Consider the following 16,105-nt stretch of genomic DNA (forward strand, 5'->3'; position numbering starts at 1 on the left):
AACACAATTAAGAAAAGAGATAGGAGAAGTATTAAGACTGTATCTTCTACTCCAAGCAGTCTGTCAATCAACACCCTGTCAGGAACAGGGCACTGGGAGCAGAGAGCATTAAAAATAAGGAGTAAGTCTAGTCTCTGCACATGGGAAATCCTCACCTTACCTCTGTGCTGAGATAGATCATAGACTCAGGACCTAGATAGAAAGCAAATGGAAAGACTGAGACAAAGGAGGCTAGCGTAAACAGAAAAGGTGTATTTCTGGAGGAGAAGAAAGTCACTTAGCATTGAGGAGGGAAGTTGAAATAGGGTTGAAGTAAAAATAGGAAGACAACTATTCCAGGCTGGACAACAGCCTATGATGTTTAGAGATTGAAGGTTACAAGGTCTGTGTTGGTGGAGAGTGAAGGCATCTGGTTGAGCAAAAATGCTGCAAAAATTCTGCATCAGGTGTCATGGGAGAAGGGTGTCATGGGAAGCTGATGAATTATAAAATAGATAGGAAAGGATATCTTTCCTTGGAAAAGGTGTTTCTGACAGAAATGCTGATAGGAAGAAAAGCCTTTGCTCTGGCTAACTTTTAGTAGAGTTTAAGTAAGGCGAGTGATGCTGTCATCTTGGGTCACCTATGTAGGGAAGTCACAGCTTCTCTGGGTTCAGCCTGAAGTGGATTAAACATTTGGTTAGATGTGTAGCAGGACTATCCAGGGAAGAGCTAGGGAATGTGGAATGGCCACTGTCTGTGTGTGAGTATGTGCTTAAGACTTCATGTACATGTGTTTTTATATGTTCTGATTGTGTTTCTTCTTGAGCACTTTAGAAAATTATGCAAAAGATGTGCCAACAACAGGCATAAATTAGTAGGTAGGCTGATGATAGGGTTTGAGTAATATACACCTATGAAGGAAAACATAAATATTAACTCCTATATATATGCACATGCAGATGTTGAATAACATTCATGTAAATGTTAGAAATGCAAATACTTCATTTCAGATATGGATAAAACAAGTGCAATTGAGTAACTGTTATCCATTTTACAGGTATACTATAGAAAAGACTATGAATAGTAGACTTAAAATGCATTAAGATCATCTTGTTTGTTCTTTTTTCTGTAAAAAACACACCAGTTAACCAACTATTTCAAGAAACATAATGCCATTTTATGAACAAACTACAGGAAATTAGTCCTAGTCTTGAGTCCAACTAGCATGTATACAGTACAGGAAAGAGCATTCACTGAACCAGGAGTCAAAAGATATGAATTAGTAGTATACATCTATTGCCTTAGTGCAGAGTACCCTTTAATAAGTAATTTTTTCTCTATCTCGGTTTCCTCATTTATTAAATATAAAGGTTGATTCTAGAATATAAGATTCCTTCCAGCTATACAAGCTTGGAAATCATCTTAGAATATAATTATGTGCATGTGTATAATCAATTGCTCATATGAAAAATGGCCACTTTTGGTAGAAAGAAAATCAGAAGGGTGACTATATTTTTCTGCAAATACACCCAAGCAGCACACGTTTCTCCTGCGCTCCTAGGCTGTTGCAGCTCGCAGTCTCTTTGTGCCCCCCGAGCAACTTGTCTTTGCTGTATTGCCAAGATGTCTCTTTCTAACAAGCTTACTCTGGAGAAACTGGACGTGAAAGGAAAGCGAGTGGTCATGAGAGTGGACTTTAATGTTCCTATGAAGAACAACCAGATAACAAACAACCAGAGGATCAAGGCTGCCATCCTGAGCATCAAATTCTGCTTGGACAATGGAGCCAAGTCAGTTGTTCTTATGAGCCACCTTGGCCGGCCTGATGGTGTCCCCATGCTGACAAATACTCCTTAGAGCCAGTTGCTATAGAACTCAAATTTTTGCTGGGCAAGGTTGTTCTTTTCTTGAAGGACTGTGTGGGTCCAGAAGTAGAGAAAGCCTGTGATGATCCAGCTGCTGGTTCTGTCATCCTGCTGGAGAACCTTCGCTTTCATGTAGAAGAAGAAGGAAAGGGAAAAGATGCTTCTGGGAATAAGGTGAAAGCCAAGCCAATTGAAATAGAAGCTTTCCAGGCTTCACTTTCCAAACTAGGGGATGTCTATGTCAATGATGCTTTTGGCACTGTGCACCGAGCCCACAGTTCCATGGTGGGAGTGAATCTGCCACAGAAGGCTGGTGATTTCTTGATGAAGAAAGAGCTGAATTACTTTGCCAAAGCCTTGGAGAGCCCAGAACGACCCTTCCTGGCCATCCTGGGCGGAGCTAAAGTTGCAGACAAGATCCAACTGATCAATAATATGCTGGACAAAGTCAATGAGATGATTATTGGTGGAGGAATGGCTTTTACCTTCCTTAAAGTGCTCAATAACATGGAGATTGGTACTTCTCTATTTGATGAAGAGGGAGCCAAGATTGTCAAAGACTTAACGTCTAAAGCTGAGAAGAATGGTGTGAAGATTACCTTGCCTATTGACTTTGTCATTGCTGACAAGTTTGATGAGAATGCCAAAACTGGCCAAGCCACTGTGACCTCTGGCATACCTGCTAGCTGGATGGGCTTGGACTGTGGTCCTGAGAGCAGCAAGAAGTATGCAGAGGCTGTCACTCAGGCTAAGCAGATTGTGTGGAATGGACCTGTGGGGGTATTTGAATGGGAAGCTTTTGCCCGGGGAACCAAAGCCCTCATGGATGAGGTGGTAAAAGCCACTTCCAGGGGCTGCATCACTATCATAGGTGGTGGAGATACTGCCACTTGCTGTGCCAAATGGAACACTGAGGATAATGTCAGCCATGTGAGCACTGGGGGTGGTGCTAGTCTGGAGCTCCTGGAAGGTAAAGTTCTTCCTGGGGTGGATGCTCTCAGCAACGTTTAGTGATTTCCTGCCCTTTGGTTCCTGTACATAGTCCTAAGTCAACTGAGTGCTTTCCCTTTAGCATTAGCTTGTCAAGATTCTGCTAAAGAAATGAAGCACCAGGAACCCTTAAACGTATTCACAGCATCTCAGCTCGTTATGGCACTCTGGATTTTCCTACATTCTTCAATTTAAATTTCTAGTGGCTAACTAGTGCTTTCTAGAATGTGTATATTTATATTTTGCATGTTAAAAGAAAGTGAGCTTAGTTCTCTTTAAGTAGCTTACTCTGATTAACTTTGTCATTGTATTATTACTGGAATGGAAATAAGAAATTCCAGTTTTAAGCAGGTATGGGGACAAAGTTGATAATCTATTAAATAAACAATACGATTGTCCATTTAAAAAACAAAACAAAACAAAAAAAACCACCCAAGCAATTTATCAAGTCTGTAATCTAATGAAAAACTCCAAATATGTTCTTTGACATTGTAAGAATGACTGAAATTTTTACCTTTCAAGAGCTGACTTGATGTCATACAGATAGTATCTACGGACAGGTCTATAGTCATCTGTTCTACACAAATATTGGAAATGGGTCCTTTGAGCATGACTTTACTTACACAATGTCAAAATAGTGGGATAATTTAGTCAACACAGTGAAAAAAAGTCAGTTACATTAGTCATTTGGCATTGTGTTGTTAAAATAATTAAAAAAAAAATGTTTTAGGCACATCTAATCTTTGTGTTGTGAACATGTACCAGTCTTAAGGTGCTTGGGTCCTCCTGTCTCTAGATTCTCTCAACTCTCATCTCCAACTCCCAGCACAGAGGATTTGCTCAAGGCTCCTTAAGTATCCATTTTGAAAGCCTGTAACAGTATAGTTTAGTGCTTACATAGGTGTTCATGTCATAGAACAGACAGACAATTAAAGAATAGCTTGCTCTCTTTTGAAGCTTCCTGGTAGGGCACTGGAACCCATAACAATATTCTATTGCGAAAAAAAGAAGAAAGTCTGCTGCTGGTGTATTTCATCCTGGATGTCAGCAAGAGACTGATCTTATAACCCAGTAGCCTGATATAACCTGTCTCACAAACTCAAGCTTGTCTGTGATTATTTAGCATTTATATAGCACTTTATCTAGGTCCTGTATGTCAGCATCATTAATGGGAGATAACTCAACAGAAGTTTTGGCCAAGAAAAAAAAATCATGACAAAAAAGGAAAAAGGGAAAGCTTAAATGATCTTTTAAGTCTATAGGGGTCTGTGGTTACACAACAATGTGGAGGGGGTTAAAAAATGCTATTTAAAGAGGTCTTTTGTCTCTCTCTTGTAAAGAGGAGAGGCTAAGTTCAGACTCAAGAAAGAAAAACCCTGACAGTGAGGCTGGCTAGTCTAAGAGTTTGACTAAGGGAGATTATAGTATATCTTCTATAAAGCCTTAGATTCCAGGGAAATGACCATTTAGTAACAAGTCTTGGTGTGGCATTTGTAGGATAAGTAGGTTTGAATTGAAAGGTCGGAAGTTCAGACTCATCAACCATTCCTCGGAAACCCTATACAGGGTTGCCATAAGTTGGAACTGACTCAAGAGCAATCAACAACAAGTATTGCTAGTAATTGTTGGTACTGGGTGGTTCCATCTGGAGGTAAATAGATAGGATGCCCTTTCAAAGTGTTCTTCTAAGCCCAGATGTCTACTTTTTTTTTTGATTTAAAAGGAATCCTCAGAAACTCATCAAAGTTTCATTGTGGTATTTTGGTAAAGCCCTAATTAATTAGAATCCTCAGTTGTAGCAGATAGTATAATCAGCCAATAGTAGGAATATGCAAATGATCACTGTAGTAACAGAGATTGAAAGAAACAACGGCTTTAGTGATGGTGGATTTTACAGACAAAAGACCTTGGTTTGAAATCACTTGCTATCTGTGAAGTTGGAAAAATTATTTGACCTCTGTGGACCTTAATTCTCTCATTTGTAAAATGGATTTTTTTTAGCTTAATTTTTTTTTTTTTTTTATTCTGGGGAAAATATGCATAACAAAGCATACACCATCTCAACAATTTCTAGGTGTGCTATTCAGTAACACTGATTATATTCTTCAAGTTGTACAATCACTGCTATATCAATATGAGATAAAATAGACTTCAAGACAAAAAATATGTAGTCACCATGAATCATGAAAGCATCAATCCATCTGCAAGATACAGCATTTCAGTATTTTTATAGAATCACTTCAGATATATACATAAGACAAAACTTAAGAAGTAATTAATAAATTCACCATATAGTTGGAGATTAAAAATTACATTGCAGCACTATTAACAACATCAGAAAGAAGGAGACAGCTTAAATGCTCATCAATGGAAGAATGGATAAACAAACTTTGGTTCATACACATAATGGAATACTATGCAATGTTGAAGAATAATGATGAGTCTGTGAAACACCTCATACCATAGATGAAGCTGGAGGATTTTATGCTGGGTGACATTAGTTAACTACAAAAGGACAAGTATTGTATGAGACCATTGTTGTAAAAAGTTAAGAAAAGGTTGTCATGCTAAAAGAAACATTCATTGATGCTTACCAGGGGTGAGAGGAAAGGAAGTATAATTCACTGGTTAGACCCATGTTAATTTAGGTGATAAGAAAGGCAGTATACAACAACACTAAGGTATGCTTACTTGGAATGATAAAAAACAAACAAATCAAAACACAACAAAAAAGTAACTCTCTAGCAATTGATAAGTTGGAAGACAAAAATCAGTAAAGATGTAGGAGATTTGAATAACACTATAAACAAGTGGATATATGTAGAGTCTTTTATGTAACAAAGATATACTTTTTTTCTGTTTATAGATGTATCTCTAAAAATATGTTTTATTGTGATTTAGTTGAAAAATTTCACAGAAAATTAGACTCTCTTTCAACAATTCAGGCATAAATTGTTCCCTGACATTGGTTAAAATCCCCGCAATGTATCAGCACTGACCATTTCAACCCTGTCTGCCCCATTTCCATCTACCCAGTTTCCCCTCCTTGCCTTCTCATCTTTGCTTTTGGGTAATTGTTGACAATTTGATCTCATATAGTTGATTATTTAAAGGAGCACATTCTTCATGGGTATTACTGTTTATTTTATAGGCCAACTGTTACTTGTCTGAAATATGACCTCTGGAGGTGACTTCAGTTTCAAGTTAAAAGGAGATCTTAAAACAATCATCTTGGGGATTTTTACTCTCGATCAGTCCAGTGAGTTTGGTCTATTTTGGGAATGAGTTTTGTTCTACATTTTTCTCCATTCTAACTGTGACCTTCTCTTATGTCTCTGGTTAGAACCATCAGTAGTGGTACTAGACACCATCAAGTTCCTTTGACCTCAGACTAGAAGAGGCTATGGTTCATGCTGCCCATAAGTCCTGTGGACTGATTTCTTCCTTGAGTCATTGGTTTCCTTTACTTTCCTTTGCTTCAGATGGGAAGAGACAAATAGTTATATAATAGATGGCCCCTTATAAGCTTTTAACCCCTTAGATGCTACTCTAAGATGCAGAACATTATCTTTATGAACTAAATTATGCCAGTTGACCTGTCACAGGAGACAGACTATATGGTACTAAGTCTTCAAATTTAATAAATAAATTCTGGTGGTGGTTATGTGCTGTGGAGTCAGTTCTGACTCATAGCGACCCTGTACAGGGTTTCCGAGGCTGTAAATCTTTAAAGGAGCAGAAAGCCTCATCCTTCTCATGTGGAACAGCTGGTAGTTTTGAACTGCTGACCTTGTGGTTCACAGCCCGATTTGTAACCACTACACTACCAGAGCTCCTTAAATCCTGGTAGGTGTTTGGATATGTCTGGAAGCATCTATAACTGTGCCTCCTATGTGCTTTACTGTATAGATGAATACACCAGGGAGAGTCAAGAAGTTCATGGAAAATGGAATTAAAAGATAGTGGAATTTTCCATTAACTTTCTGAAGTCCCTCTTATATGCAGCAATATAAATATGTATATACATATACCCACACATGGAGTCCTGATGTGGTGCTGTAGGATAAGCAATGGACGGTTAACCAGAAGCTAAGTGATTCAAGCCCACCAGCAGCTCCCTGGAAACTCTATATAGGGTGCCTATGAATCAGAACTAACTCAAAAGCACTTAACCACAACAACAACACACCCCCAAATATATCTACATATGCACACACATGTATTCCCACCCACCTTCCCACATCCATACCTATTCTTTTCTGTTTTAACTTGTTATTTTGAATTGAGTGAAGGTTTGCAGATCAGTTATAATCATCTTTACATTCATCAAATCATATACTTTGCTTCATTACAATGTTTGCAATCCCCTCCATGTACCAACAGTTAACTGTATTTACCTCTATTCATTTTAACTACTGCATTCCTCTGCATCTTCCACTACCTTCATCTTTCCTCTGCTAACCTCCCTCTTGCTGTATATTGCCTATCATTGATGCTAACATGTTTATACCCTCTAGCCCATGAATAATTCCCCACTCCTGTCCCTCATAACCATCACTGATTGTTTCATTCATTAAATAAACCTTTTCTTAATATTTTATAACATTGGTCTCATATAATATTTGTCCATTTGTGATTGACTAATTTCATTCAGCATAATGTCCTCCAGGTTTTGCAGATTCATTGTTATTCTTCAACGTTGCATAGTATTCCATTGAGTGTATGTACCAAAGTTTGTTTATCCATTATTCTGTTTTGATGGGCAGTTAAATTGTCTCTATCTTTTTAAAGTGTCTCTTGTAGACAGCATATTTGAAGGATCCTGGTGTTTTTTTTTTTTTTTTTTTTTTTTTTTTTTTTTTTTTTTTTTTTTTTTTTAGCAATACATGGTATTTTAATATTCTCCTCCAACACCATTATCAATAGGTATGAATTGATTGGTGTTATTTTACTGTGTTTTTTTTTGTGGTGCTGCTGGTTTCTTTGTTCCACATAATTTTTATGCTGAGTTCATTTTGTTCGAGATTTTCTTTGTTTCTGTTGTGTTACTATTTACTAAATCTTTCTGGTTTTCCTCTTTCTTTTAATTTAATTTTTTTATTTTGATGTGCCGGTATATTAACTTTCTTTGAGGTTATCCTGTAATTTATTAATATGTTTCCTATTTTAAACAGTCTATTTTATCTTTAAATCTATTTGACTTCCTCACTGTTTGGAAGTTCTGTCTCTACATTTTTCCTTCTATAGTTGATTTCATTATAAATTATTATCTCTGGTTTCCTATTTTCAGTCTTACAGGTTTGTTTTACTTTAAATATCTAGATTGAGTTCTAGTTCTGGGTGTTGTTGTCATGTATGGTAATCTCAGGTTGTTGTCTGTTGTTGGTTCTCAATCCAAAGAATGCCCTTTTGTATTTTTTGTAAAGTTGGTCAGGTCATTACAAATTCCTTTAATTTCTGTTCATCAGGAAATGTCTTAATTTTGCCACTGTATTTGAACCAGGGATGGCCAAGCTTCGTCTCTCATATTTGGGATATATTATAAGGAGGGACCAGTTACTAGAGAAGGATATCATGGCTGGTAAGGTGGAATGTTGGAGAAAAAGACGAAGACTTCAACAAGATGGATTGGCACAGTGGTGGTGGCAATGGACTTAGGCCTAGCAATGACAATTGTGAGGTTGACCCGGGACCAGGCAGTGTTTTGTTCTGTTGTACATATGGTTGCTATGAGTAGGTCCTGACTTGATGGTACCTAACAACAACAACACATTTGAGGGACAGCTTTGTTGGGTATATGATTCCTGGTTGGCAATTTTTTTCTTTCAGAATTTTGTAAATGTCATTCCATTGCCTTCTTACTTGCATGGTTTCTGCTGAGAAATCAGGATTTAGTCTTATTGGTTCTTCTTTGTTTTTCCAGAGTTGCTCTTAGGAGTTTTCCAGAGTTGTTCTTAGAATTCTTTCCTTGTCTTTGGTTTTGGAAAGTTTGATTATGATATGTCCCAATGATTTTCTTTTGGGGTCTATCCTATTTGGGGTTCGTTCAGCTTCTTGTATGCTTACCTTCTCCTCTTTTGTGATGTTAGAGAAGTTTTCTTCCAACAACTCTTCAACAATTTTCTCTACGATTTCTATTTTCTCTTTCTGTTCTGGAATTCCAGCCACCTGTAAGTTGTTCCTTTTCATGGTGTCCCACATAACTCTTAGGATTTCCTCAGATTTTTTCATTCTTTTTTTCTGATTGTTCTTCTAGCATTGTTGAGAGATTTATCTCCATGCTTACTAATTTGGGAATCCATTGCTTCAAATCTACTCCTTTGCCCTTTCAATGTATTGCCATTTCTGAAATATTAGTATTAATCTGTGGATTTTTAATGGCAGGTTTTGTATTATTGCAAAATTTGCATTTATTTTATCAGTTTGTTCTTGTAGTACTTTCCTGAATTCTGCTAAAGTTATTTTCAGTGTTCTTCTTGCTTGTCTCAATCTTTCTGTCAATCCTTATAAGGTACCTAAATATCATTCTTTTGAATTCTTTTTCAATTAGTTCCATTACCTTTTCTTCCTCAAAACCCTTTTCTTGCTCTGTATCCTGGCCATTTGTTTGAGCCATTCTCTCTTGTCTGCATTGTGGGGTTGTCATATTTGTATTTAATTGATGATTATGTGTTAATGTGTTCTTAGGGTTTCACCAGCTGTCTCCTGTGGGTGCAATTAGAAAATGGAAGTGTGTCTACTGTTCTCTTTCACTGTTTGTGCTCCTCAGTTTAGGGTGGGTTTGGCTGGTGTTGGCTACTGTCTACCATTGATCAGGTGATATAGGAGCTGGTATTAGCTCTTGCCCAGTGGGTAGAACTGTAGATGGTACAGTGTAGCTGGGCGGTATGGGCATGGTTGCTTTTTCCTATTGGGTGGGAGAGAGCCCTCCCCACCCCCGACACACACACAAGTAAACAGAACAGAATAAACAATGAACCAACAATGAAAAGAGAAAATAATGAAGAGAAAAAATAAACAAAAACAGACAACAACCCCAAAAATATAATAGCTATAAAGACAAAAGAGGCACAGGGAGATAGTGCTATAGAAGAGGAAAATAAGAGAGAAAATAAAAGGAAGAAAAATTTAAAAAGTAGTTAAGAATAAATACAAAGAGGAACAGGAAAATGGAGCTATAGAAAAGAAATATAAGAGAGGAAATAAAAGAAGGGAATTTTAAAAACACTTAGAAAAACCAAGGAGAGGAAAGATAAAAAGAGAAAGTAGAGAATAGTAAAGAATGAACAAAAGGGAGAAAAAAAGAACAGGGGAAAGGAGAAACAGGAAAAAACCCGGAAAAACAAAAGTGGAAATATAAAGGATAAAATTCAAGGGAATGGAAAGAGAGGAAGGAGAAGAAAGAATAAACAAACAAAACAATGAAACAACAAAGGTAAAAACTAAACCCTAAAACAATCAAACAAAAAACAGCAGTGCAGCTGTTGGCCCAGAGAGGAGAAAACTCTGGGGGCTCCTGCATGCCAAGAAACTCATGAAATGGGTATAGGAGGGCTGTGACAGCAGAGTTCCTGACCCTAGATGGAGTTTCTGTCAGTGTCACTGTAATATATACTCAGAGCACTCAGTCTGGAAGTAGTTTGCAGAGGCCCTTGATAGAGCTGGCCTTAGTGTCTGTTAGGACCACAGAACAGCTAGGGGTAGGATGACTGGTTAAATGTGAATCTGGTGGCTCTGAGGGTTCTGTGGGTCTAGAGAAAGTTCTGCCTGGATCCAGGCACCAAAGCAATACAGCCAGTCCCCACTTCACACTGGCGAGGCACCCAATCATGTAGCTCCACACTCCTAGAGAGCAGGGTCTGCAATGGGGGTGAATAAGGATAGGAATAGGCCATACCTCTGGTCACCAGGGGAGCTTGGGGAAAAAGAAGGAATCACATCTTTCCTGTCACCTGTGTGAATCTGCTCTGCTAGGCCTCCTTCTGTTGCCAAAGCTGTTTACAAGATGGTCTTGATATGTCTGGTTTGCAGTTCACGAGTCAGTCTCCTTTTCTCACCATCCCTGCTCAGCTTCTCCCAGCAAGCACTCAATCTACTTCTCTAACCTTTCCTCTGAAGTTCAGAGTCCCTGAATTTTCATCTGTCTGTTTTATTTGATCACTCATATCTTAATTGCAGAGGGTCTGTATAGTGCATTTGCCTAGTCTGACATCTTGTCGGAAGTTCCACAATGAACTCGGTATACCTATTCTCACTATAAAAATGGCATCATGCAGTATTTTTCCTTTTGTGTTTGACTTATTTCATGCAGTATAATGCCCTCCAGATTCATCCATGTTATGTTTTGTGGACTCATCATTATTCTTTATATTCCATTGTATGTATGTATCACAATTTGTAAACCTATTAATCTGTTGATGGGCACTTAGGTTGCTTTCATCTTTTTGACATTTTGAATAATGCTACAATAAACGTGGGCATGCATAAATCTATTTTTAGACAGTTTTTATATCTCTAGGATATATACCTAGGAATGGGATTGCTGAATCATAAATAATTTCTACTTCTAGCTCTTTGAGGAAGCACCATACTGTTTTCCATAGTGGTTGTATTATTTTATAATTCCACCAACAAGTTATAGAATATTGTTATAGTAGAAACATCACAAGTGGTTGGCTTTAAGAAACAGAAATTTATTCTCTCACAGGTTAGTAAGTTGGAAGTTTGAATTCTAGGGAAAGTTTTTCTCTCTTTGTTGGCTCAAAGTTTAGGAGGAAGGTCCTTGTTTCCTTTCAGCATCTGTAGGCCAAGAATTCCTTGAAGATCTCCATGTGTCTTGGCATCAATCTTCCCCTGGACCTAAGAGGCTCACAGTGCAGGGACTCTGTATCCAAAGAATATGCTTCACTCCTGGCTCTTCTTTCTTGGTGATAGTTAGCCCCTCTGATCTCTGCTTGTTTGTTTAATCTCTTTTATATCTCAAAAGAGATTGACTCAAGATACTACCTAAACCTGTATATTGTATTTTACCTCATTAACATAATCATCACTAGTTCTTTCTCATTAACATCATAAAAGGAGTTATAAGACACAATGTAATTACATCAGATAACAAAATGAAGGATAATCACACAATACTGAGAATCATGGCCAAGTTGACACATTTTTTGGGGAACACAGTTCAGTTCATAACAGTTCTAATCTTCTCAATCTTGCCAACATTTGTTGTTTCTTTTTTTTAATCGGTGCCATTTTTGTAGGTGTGAGTTGGTATCTCATTGTAGCTTTGATTTGCATCTCTCTAATGTGTGGTGCCATGGGTTAATGCCCTGGACTTCAGTGTTGGTTTGAACCACAAGGTTGGCAGTCCAAGCTCAACAGTTGCTCCTTGGAAACCCTATACAGAGTCACTATGACTTGGAATGGACTTGACGGCACTTAATAGCAACAATATAATTTATTTATTTATTAATGGTTTCTCCTTCACTATTCTGCAAATTCCACAAGGACATATAATTTTTTCTATTGCTCACTGTTGACTCTCTAGGGTCTAGAAGAGTACCTGGCTATAGAAGGCACTCAGTGAAAATTGGTTTAACTACATTAATGAGTTTGTAATAGCAAAAATTTGGAAGCTATTTCAATGTCCTCCCCAAGGGGAGTGGAAAAATTAACTCTGGCACATTCCTTACAATGAAACTCAATACAGAGTAAAAATGAATAAATAAGAGTTATATGCATGCACAGGGATAAATATCCAAAATACAATACTGAACTATAAAAGTAATTGAAGAATAATAAATATGGCATTTTGTTGTAGTTGACATGGCATTACTCAAAAATTTAAAAAAACATATAAAACAATATTGTATATAGCTTATATTTACACACATATGTAGTAAAAGTATAAAACTCTCAATGTTAATGATGAACATAAAGTTCATTAGACATTGCTTCTGAGAACAGAGGATTAGCACTGGGATAGGGGAAGAGTACCCATGGAGCTTCCATTATGCTTGTAAATCTTTATCTCTCAAGGTAGAAGATGAGCAAATAGATATATATTTTTAAACTATACTCCTTTGTAGGTCTGAAATACTTAATTGTAAAATTAAGTGAGATAACAGTGACTGTCATAAAATAATAATAGCAAATATACAGAGCTTATTTTGAGCTAGGTTCTGTTTTAAGGATTTTACTTATTATAATTCATTTCAATCTTCACAACAACCCTGTGTTGTTGTTGTGGTGGTTGTGTGTTGTTGAGTCAGATCTGACTTATAGTGACACTGTATAGGGTTTCTGAGGAGCAGCTAGTGGGTTTGAACTACATTCCTGGTGTGGCACTGTAGGATAACTATAAGGCTGGCGTTCAAACCCACCAGTCACTCCTCAGAAACCCTATGCAGACTCACTATGAGTTAGAACTGACTTAATGGCACTTAAACAACAAAAACAACTAGTTCTTAATACTCAGTTGTAGCTTATGAGATTGTCATTTTGGTAAGGCCATACATATCAGCAATTTCATATGGGTCAGCCTGATAAATAGTAAATAAAAAGAAATACAGATGAATTTATAATATCATGAGGCTCTATGATGACTCTGTGACAACATGTAAACAAAAGTCCTAGATGAATGTGATAGATGTTGTTACCACTGAAGTATGAAGACGTGAAGTTGAACACCAAAAATAATTTCCCAACAATTAATACTGAAACCAAATGAAGAAAGGAAGGCTTTTCAGGAAAGAATAAATATGCTCTGTTTGAGGTAAACAGCCATTCACTGGCTCAAGTCTCCTTTTCCTCTGCCTCTCTTGGTTTGTTTAAGATAGACTGTTTCAAACCAGCCAGGACTTAGCCAGGGGTTTGGCTCCTAAGTCCTTGTCTGCAAGCTTCTGAGTGAACTCCAGAGAAACCCAGACAGGGTGGCAGACATCTTCATTAGAACACCTAGAACACCTAAGGGCATGAGATCAAAGGCCTCTCTTCCCCAGTTCCTAGCTGTACCCTGACTCCCAGAAAATTGGAAATGGAGAAAAGGAAACAGGAGACAGATACAAATTTCCCCAGGTATACTTTGTCTGGTCTTTGCAGTTGCAAATATATATATATATATTTAGTGGAAATTTCCAGGATTCACCTTTTGCATGTATTTAAACTGCATAATCTTCTCAGTCTCATTGAATCAGAACATTGCTCCCTCTTATGTGTAGTTAACAGAAGAACCTGAATGAAGCCTATTTTCCTTATGTCTTTCTTCAAGAACAATTATGGACCATTATTTAATCCAAACTCTTTAGTGCAGTCTTCCACCACAACTCCTCATCACTTCCACAGGTGTCTCTCTCCTACCATCGCAACTTCAACAAAATCCACATCACTGGAATTCCATACTTGCAACTCTCAGTGCTCTGCCGTTAATTGTTCTCACTGTGGTTTTTGACCATATTCTGTTGAAATTGTTGTTCCATTAAGAGAAAGTTCCAGGCAAAGGATAAGAAGTAAGTGTGGAAGCAAAGGCAGTGAGAGCTGGATAGAGTAGCACACATTTCTTGTAGTTTGGTGACAATATTTGGGCTGAATCATTTTATCTGTCACCTCTCCCCTCCCAGCTGATTTATAATCTCTCTAGTGTTCAACAATCTACCCAAACCCATTCCCTGCTCCCGAACAAAATTAAATGGATTCAATTGTTTCAATAAGGCATCCAAATTTTGAAACTCCTCATGGATAGGAAACTGCTCCTGAGGTTAAACCAACTCACTCCTGTAGCAGTTTAGCACTAATTCTGGCAAATACACTGCTTTTGAGGAGCTCGGGTAGCGTAGTGGTTACGAATCAGGCTGCAAACCTCAAGGTCAGCAGTTCGAAACTACTAGCTGTTCCGTGGGAGAAAGATGAGGTTTTCTGCTCCCGTAAAGATTTACAGCCTCGGAAACCCTGTACAGGATCGCTATGAGTCGGAATCGACTCCACGGCACACAGCAGCAGCGCCCTGCTTTTGACATATGCTGTCTACGTACAGAAGGAAAGTCTCTCTTTATTTCCCATTACAAGTTTTCAGATCTTTTCAAAAATCAATTCCAGTATTACTGGGCAAAGGGTTATTGTTGTTTAGTGCCATCGAGACATGTGTTAACTTGGGTGACACAGAAGGCAGTTAAAAAAGAGACATGGAGTTAGAAAAAAAAAAACCAATTCCAGCACAACTTCAAAATTTTAGGAGAAAACATAGAATGTCTTTATGATCTTGGATAGGGAAAGATATAAAAAGTACAAGTCATAAAGGAAAACATGAATACATTTGACAATACTTTAAAAAGTGTTATCTTTAAAGGGCTCCATTTAAAAAGTGACAAGTTGATATTTGCAACTCAATAATTTCTACAGAATTTGTGCACCAAATATACAAATAATTAATAAAAAATCAATAAGGCAAACAATCTAATAGAAAACTGGGCAAAAAGACACAAACAGGTGTTTCACTTAAATGAAAATACAAATGTCAATAAACACCTGAAACAATGCTCAAACTTTCTAAAAATCAATGAAATGCAAATTAAAATAATACATTAGATTGGTAAAATTTTCAAAGCATTACAATACCAAGTGTTGGTGAAGATGTGGAGTAATTAGAACTCTTAAACACTGTTTTAAACTGACCTTGTAGTCTAGTGCATTAACCCACAACACCACACCAGGACGCCTAAATTGATATAATTTGAGAAACTATTTATCTTTATCTTTTAAAGTTGAAGATATGCATAGCCTATCACCTGGAAATTCTTCTCTTAAAATTTATTGATAAAGAATTATAGACATTTATTAAACAAAATGTGAAGCTGCTGTTTCTCAGCATATTTTCCATCTAATTCTATACACTTCTAGGCAGTATTTCCATATCTCTAACTCTTCTCCTGGAGGCCTAGTGTGTCACTGTAGGATAAGCAGTGGACCACAGGTCAGTTTTAACAGCAATATTGGTGGTTCTAACTCACCAATCACTCCTTGGAAACCTTAGAGTTGCTGTGAGTCGAAACAGATTTGATGGCATTGAATGCAACAAAATTCCCTTCCCTTAAGTACTCTGTACTGTTTAGTTTACACCAGACCAAAATACCAGTTTGGGTATTCTTAAAGAACTCATATCATGTTTTTTTTATATGTTCTTTGAGTTGGGGAAAAAAACTAAGTTCAAAGGGGGAAGATCAGTGCTGTAGGATGAATGGGGAAAGGTTTCTCTGAAATGTTCACAGGTCAAC

At 37.4% G+C, this 16,105-nt stretch overlaps 1 pseudogene; it reads left to right on the forward strand.

Moving 5' to 3' along the window:
• The first annotated feature begins 1,605 nt into the window (after nt 1-1,605).
• Nucleotides 1,606-2,858, forward strand: LOC102818543 (annotated as a pseudogene).
• The last annotated feature ends 13,247 nt before the right edge of the window (nt 2,859-16,105 follow it).

Source organism: Chrysochloris asiatica, unplaced genomic scaffold, assembly GCF_000296735.1.
Source record: "Chrysochloris asiatica unplaced genomic scaffold, ChrAsi1.0 scaffold00138, whole genome shotgun sequence".
Taxonomy (NCBI): domain Eukaryota; kingdom Metazoa; phylum Chordata; class Mammalia; order Afrosoricida; family Chrysochloridae; genus Chrysochloris; species Chrysochloris asiatica.